The sequence below is a fragment of the Dipodomys spectabilis genome, unplaced genomic scaffold (genome assembly GCF_019054845.1).
Source record: "Dipodomys spectabilis isolate Male_0828 unplaced genomic scaffold, ASM1905484v1 ptg000612l, whole genome shotgun sequence".
In the NCBI taxonomy this organism is placed as follows: Eukaryota; Metazoa; Chordata; class Mammalia; order Rodentia; family Heteromyidae; genus Dipodomys; species Dipodomys spectabilis.
This window is the reverse complement of record NW_024871289.1, coordinates 2,492,362-2,499,653: the sequence shown is the minus strand read 5'-3', so window position 1 is coordinate 2,499,653 and position 7,292 is coordinate 2,492,362.

Below are 7,292 nucleotides of genomic sequence, written 5' to 3'. Positions count from 1 at the left end.
TTATGTCTCCATTTAATGATGTGTCCCAGTTAACAATTAATAAAGCATTAATTAAAATTACTCAATATCCTGTTATTGTTTATCACATATGTACGTACATTCCTACTATAATTATGTATTTTATAGAATGAGACATATTCCTATATATTATTAAATTATGCATCGTGTGTTACTACCAATTATTAGGTATTTGTGTTTCCATGAAATTTTTATTCTGTCAATGCTTAATAAAATATTAAACTTAATCCACATCCTATCATTTTTGTGTCTAATTTTATCCTAGAATGATTCCCTACTAATTCAATCTGTTTTTCATTTATTGTAATGACAATTCTTCCACCTATGACATATTTTACATTTATTATATCCTATTACATTGCATATAGATTTGCATCTGAATTATACATCCTACCTGTCACCGAGCACTTTCAAAGAAAAAGAAAACATGTTTCACGCTCGGCTTCTCACATCTGAACTCACAGTCTACAAAGCAGAATTCATTAATGGGTGTCATCATGCCAGCCTGGAGCATATTAAGCTGACTAGCAAATTCCAGGACCTGAGATTGAGCCTTAAGAGTTGACAAAATAAGAACACATTGATATGCAGATTGTAGTACACAAATAAATATAGATCATTATAGAGTGCAGGAGATGTCTACACATTATTCAGCTATATAGGCTACATTCCTGCCAATTCTTGGGTGTTTATTTTGCCTTCATGTAATTAATATTATTGTTTTCAGCCTTAATGAATTATTAATTAAATCAACCACTGTCCTGAAACTATAGCATACATGTAATTAATAGTATTCTTTGAATGTGTCAAAAAGCATTCATTAAAATCAATTGGCCTCCTAAAATCACTCTAATTGTATAGTAGTATTCAGAAATAACTAGTTCAGCCTTGCTATTCATAATCTTCCATCGGTATTCCTATGACTAGGAATGAGATTCTTAGATCTCTTAGGGGTCAGGACCAGGCTTCAAACACAGGGCCTATGTTGCTGTGTTGGCCTATGGCTTCCCTGGTAACCTGCCAGCTTTCAGCAATGCCAGGTTACCAACATTTTTCAACCGTGTCATTCAGACCCAGTATGGTCACCTAGCAAAGAAAAAAATGTAAAATTGGCAGCCATCTGCAAATTGTCAGGGTTTTTTCTGTTTTGCATTAAATTTTTTTTCCTGTCAGCCATTGGGACCCAGGAACCCAGGTTCGGCTATGGGTCCAGTGGCTGCACCCCAGCCTAGAGTGATCAAACCTGAGGCAGAACTGCCACTACCTGAGTTCAAGCTCAGTGCTTGACAAAATAAAAATACATACAGGAGTTCCGGGAAGATGGCAGAGGAGAAGCTGGAGGCTAAATAAGCTCTCACATAGAAAGCAGTTTTAGTGCTCCAGTGAACAGTCCTAAACCAGAGAATCACACCAAGTGTGCCATCACAGTACACAGAGTTAGGCCAGAGAGAGAAAATCCAGGCAAGGAAACAGATCTGTGCACTTGTCAGCAGCCACCGCTGTGGCAGCAGTGGCTGCGGTGGCGACCGTAGCTGCCATACCTGCAACACAGAGAGTCCAGGACAACGACTCCAGATGCAGCAGGTGAGTTGATTCTACTCAACACCAGGAAGAACTGACAAGGAACAGACATCTTCATCCTGCAGATTGCATACCAGAGACGACCCAAAAACCAAGAATCTGGCATGAGTAGAAGCCTGACATCCTCATCCCTTCTCAGGGAGCAGAGGAGGTAAGAACATCCCTCCCCTCCCCACTACCAGAGATCTCCATCTTTGATACTGACAGAGGCCTGGCTGAGCAGCTAGCTCCAACTCAGGCCTTGAAAGAAAACAAGAGTCATTTACCAGGTCACAGGAACCAATTCTGACATTCCAGGTTCAGCTACACCCAGCGGAAAGTGACCCAGCACAGCTGAGAAAGCTCCACCAGCCCCAGTAGTGGCTTTCTTCACTGGATAAACAGAGCCAGAGGCTGCCCCTTCCTATAGTAGCCTTGACAATCAATTGACATTCAGTAAACTTAAACCCTGAGAATGGCTCCAGGCTGGGCTCTGTCAGTGTCTCAGAAGCTAGCCCCCCAGGGAAAAGCTACTGTTTGCTAAAAGGCCTCCACCCTACCAGAAATTAGCCTCATCACAGCATCTCCAAACTAGAAAAAACAGCCATCTCCCTCTTTTGTGAAACTCAAAGCAGATCTCCTTCTCATTGAACTAGCCTGGGAGAAGGATCACAAAATTCTGGGTAAAGCAGAGCATTTTTCTGCCTGCTCAAACAAACTGACTTAAGAGACCAACCAAGCCACAGGAAAATCAAACACCACAAGCAGACCAGAGACTCCAACAAGAGACAGTTACAGACACAAGGGAGATACAGGATCTACCCATCCCCACCAAAAAATATCAAAGAATTCTTTTTTTGTACATTTTATAATTTTTTAAAACTTTTTAAAATTTTTCATTTTTATCTTTAAAAAAATATTTTTTAACTCCTTTTTTCTTGCTCTTATACTTTTTATTTTAAGGGTATGTGTGTGTGTATGTGTGATTTTTTTCTTTTTTCTCTTTTCATTCATTTTTTTGTTTAGCTCTACAGACTTTTGATCCTTTTCTTTCTTTCTTTCTTTCTTTCTTCCTTCCTTTCTTTGTTTCTCATTCTTTTCACTTTTCCTCTCTTTCGTTCGTCTTTGTGTGACTTAATTGCTGTTCTGCTCATCCTTAGATATACCCATAGTCGATTATTAGACATTAACCCCCATTTTGTACACACTTAATCCAGAAATTTATTACTCAGTTCAAAACCTCTTAGACTTAAATTCCTTAATATCAGTATTACTTCTATGTACCTATATGATATTTTAAGCATTTTTATTTTTAAGTTTTTCACATCTCATTCTATCCCTCCCCTTCTCTTATCCTATCCTCGTTCTTCTCTGAATATTACTTTGTTAATTTGCATAATTTATGTGTTTCAGTTTTAATTTTTAATTTTTGTTTCTATTTTTTCTTGCCCTTTTTTCTTTTTTCTCTCTCTCTACTATCATTCTATCCAACCTATTTCCCGCTTAGATAATAGTATTTAGTCAAGTTAACTCTCCCTCTACATTTCCACATCACACTATTACCCACATATCTCCCTTAACCTAATAATGTCTGCTTTGCCAAATTCTTCTTTGCAGTTCGCAGCACACTAATACATAGTTGTTTGATGTTGAATAGCTATATCTGTTGAACTAGATTGTATCTGCAGACTTTTTACTTTGCAACTACAGACTTTGGTTGATGCTTGCCTTAAGATAGTGTTCTAGCACAAAACTGGTGTTTCATTCATCCCAAATGGGCAGAACAAACCTGAAAAACACAAGAATAATGGTAAACCCGGGTATCTCAACTCCCACTCATGGTAATCAGGGGACAGAACAGAAAATGAATAATCCAGAGGAGAGTTCCCAAAAAGCTCTGCAAACACTACTGGTAAACATGGTAAATGAAAAGATTGAAAACTTGCAAAGACTTCATGTGAGCGTGATAGGGAGAGAGAGAAGACAAACGAAAGGTCAATACAGGAATATCATGAGCCTGAGGAAGATACTCAAAGATTGATACAGGAATTGTATGAGCAGCTTGAGAACACTCAAAGAGAAATAAAAGAATGGTGTGAGCAGGCTGAGATCAGTCAAAGAGATAGACAGGAATTGCGGGAGTTGGCGTAGAAGAGACAAAGAGAAAGTGAGGAATGGTGTTAGGAGGCTGAGAACACTCAAAGAGAACTATAGGAATTGAGTGAACATAAGGAAGCTAATCAAAGAGTGATACAGGAATTGAGAGAGCAGCATGAGAATACACAAAGATCACTAAAGGCATCCATGGAATCTATAAACAGAGAGCTGAAAGAAGTCAGGAAGTCCACAAAGGGAACGCTGACTGGAACCCAACAGAAGGAATGGGAGTCCAAGGAAACCATAACCAATCAACTAAGTGACTTGAGAATAAACACTGAACATTAAATTAAGGAAGTAAAGAAGTTCATACAAGATCTAAAACAAAGCTCCAACAAAGAATTGGAAGCCATCGAAGCCAACCAACTAGAAGGAAAAGAAATAAATAACAAAGTAGAAAGTCTTGATAGTAGATCAATTCTCGGGGATTGAAGACGGCCTACATATTATAGAGAAAGAACATACAACCATTCAAGAAAAATCCAGGAAATACGATAGATCTATTCAACACATGGAAGACACCATCAGAAAACCTAATCTGAGGATAATGGGTGTAGAGGAGCACCTAGAATCAGAAGTTAATTGTATAGGAAATTTGTTTAACAGGATCCTAGCAGAGAACTTCCCAAACATGCAAAAAGATAGGTCTATTAAGATACAAGAAGCTTTTAGAAATATAAATAGACATGGCCAAAACAGGACATCCCACTCTCACAGTATAATCCTCGCAGGATCAATTCAGACCAAGGAAAACATCCTTAAAACTGTCAAGGAGAAAATATCAATCACCTATAAAGGGAAACCAATTAGAATCACCTCAGATTTCTCAGCAGAGACAATTCAAGCAGGAAGACCATGGAATGATGTATGCCATGCCATAATGACAAACAAATATCAACCAAGAATACTATACCCAGCTAAACTCTCATTCATAACCCAAGGTTAAAGAAAGTCCTTCCATAGCAATGAAAAATTTAAACAATTTATCTCCACCAAACCAGCCTTACAAAAGATTCTTAAAGATGTCCTACACATAGAAAACCAACAAGACCACAATAAAGGCCAAGAAACTAAACCCAAACTGAGAATCCAAGAAACATAGGAAGAACTCAGTTGCCTCAGCCCCCAAGAAGGTGGATAAAATGGCAGGAACTCCCTAATATCTCTCAGTCCTATCTCTCAACATTGATGAACTTAACTCTCCAATTAAGCTACATAGACTGTCTAGTTCAATTAAAAAGCAAGGTCCTTCATCTGCTGCCTTCAGGATTCACGTCTTGCTCATAAGAAAAAAAAACATTTTCAATATGAAAGTCTGGAACAAAATCTACCAAGCAAACGGCCACCATTATCAAGTGGGAGTTGCAATACTAATATCAGATAAAATATACTTCAAATTAAAACTAGTGAGAAGAGATAAAGAAGGTCACTACACACTAATTAAGGGATATCTCCTTCTGGAGGATATTACAATTCTAAATATCTTTTCGCCAAACAACGGAGCACCCAAATTTATCCAAGAAACACTACTTTCCCTCAAATCCCAAATAGATTCAAGGACATTAATTGTTGGGGACGTTAGCACACCACTTTCCCCACTAGATAGATCAACTCGGCAAAAACTAAAAAGAGAAAGTGCTGACCTAAACAACTGCACAGGTAAATTAGATTTAACAGACACATACAGAATATTTCAACTAGCAGCATCAGAATACATGGTTTTCCAGCAGCACATGGAACATTTTCCAAAATAGACCACATTTTAGTCCACAAAGCAAACTTGTCCAAATTCAGATACATTGAATTTATACCTTGCTTTCTCTCAGAACACAAGGGAATAAAATTAGAACTCAACACTAAAAACCACCAAAGAGGGTCCTGTAACAACGCAAGGACCTGGAACAACACACTGCTGAATCACGATTGGTTCATGGAAGAGATTAGAAAGGAAATTCAAGTGTTCATGTTATTCAACAAAAATGAGCATACAAACTACCAGCTCCTCTGTGAAACAGCAATGGCAGTACTCAGAAGCAAGTTTATAGCTCTCAGTTCTTACATCAACAAATTGGAGAGATCTGAAACCAAAAATTTAATGAGACAGCTGGGCCTCCTTGCAAAAGAGCAGTAAAATAAACCCCAATGCAGTAGATGAAAACAAATAATTAAAATTAAATCAGAATTAAATGAATTAGAATAAAAAAAATCACAGAAAGAATCAACACAACAAAGAGTTGATTCTTTGAAAAAATCAAAGTGATTGACAGACGCTTAGCAAATCTTATCAGAAAAAGAAGAGAACACACCCATAATATGTATTATAATTTAGGTCCGGTGGTAGGAAAGGAAGTGGAAACAATACTACATCCAGTAAAGCTGACATTCCTATTACATCACTAAGGAAGTAGTGTTAAGACCTGCAGGATTCATAGGGTTGTTGCATGTGACATTACTATGTAAAACACTATTAACTATCATCTCAGACATCCATAACATTCTGCTTTCATTTTCAAGATCAAGAGCCAAATATCTATGACTTTTTATTAATTGGGTGTGTTTCTTAGGAAGGAAGAAGGAGGATTTGGTAGTTGATGATGTAAAAAATATATGTATTATCTCCTTGTCCAAATTTTTTGCAGTTTTATTTATTTATTTTTCTTCTTTATATTATTTTTTATTGTGAAAATACTGTACAGAGGGGTTACAATTACATGGGCAAAATAATGAGTACATTTCTTAGCAAGCATTGTAGCCTCCTCTTTTGATTCCCCTTCCCATCTCTTCCCATCCTCCCCCTGTCCCCCCACCCAATCCTCCCCCCACCCTCCCCCACCAAAGTTGTAAAGTTCATTTTTCGACATAACGTCTTGTACATCTCATTGTTGCAATGGGTCCACCTGTATCTCTATTTAAACGAAGTTTTGCAGTTTGAAAAAGTGCTACTGATGAAGTCACACTTACATCTAATTGACTTGCTGTCTGCACAAGATGCATATAAATGAAGATATTTATTCTGTTGGATAGTCACATATATTAACAAAATCCATTTCTGGAAAATAAAAGATATTAGGTAAGAAATTATAAAGTATTGTCTTTAAAATGGTTTATTTTCTTGGAGAACAAAAGGTAGTATTGAAATGATTAGTCCAGCTTTCTTCAAGATTTTATGCTGTCTCAGTATCAAAATGTTCTCTAATTCCTGTAACATCCAAGCATAAAAGACATGATTTGAAGATCTCAGTAGTTTTAGAAACAAAGGTACATAATACCTTCCTTCCTGCAGAGACATGTGAGCACAAGTATGATTGATTGTATTATAGTTCTCTTTTTTTTCTCTTTATCTCAAGTGTTGCATATCTTGGTATATTACTCTATGTCTTGCATCAGCTTCTGTAGGTGAGATTTACCTTTACCTGCAATGTAAAAATGGGTTATGTGATTTATTTCAGCTTACAAAAGTGAACCAGAATTGGAGAAAGATTATTTCTAGGGGAAGATTTCTATCTCATTGTCTGTGTCTAAAAGCTGACTTGTTTTCCCTTAGCCATAAAAATAGC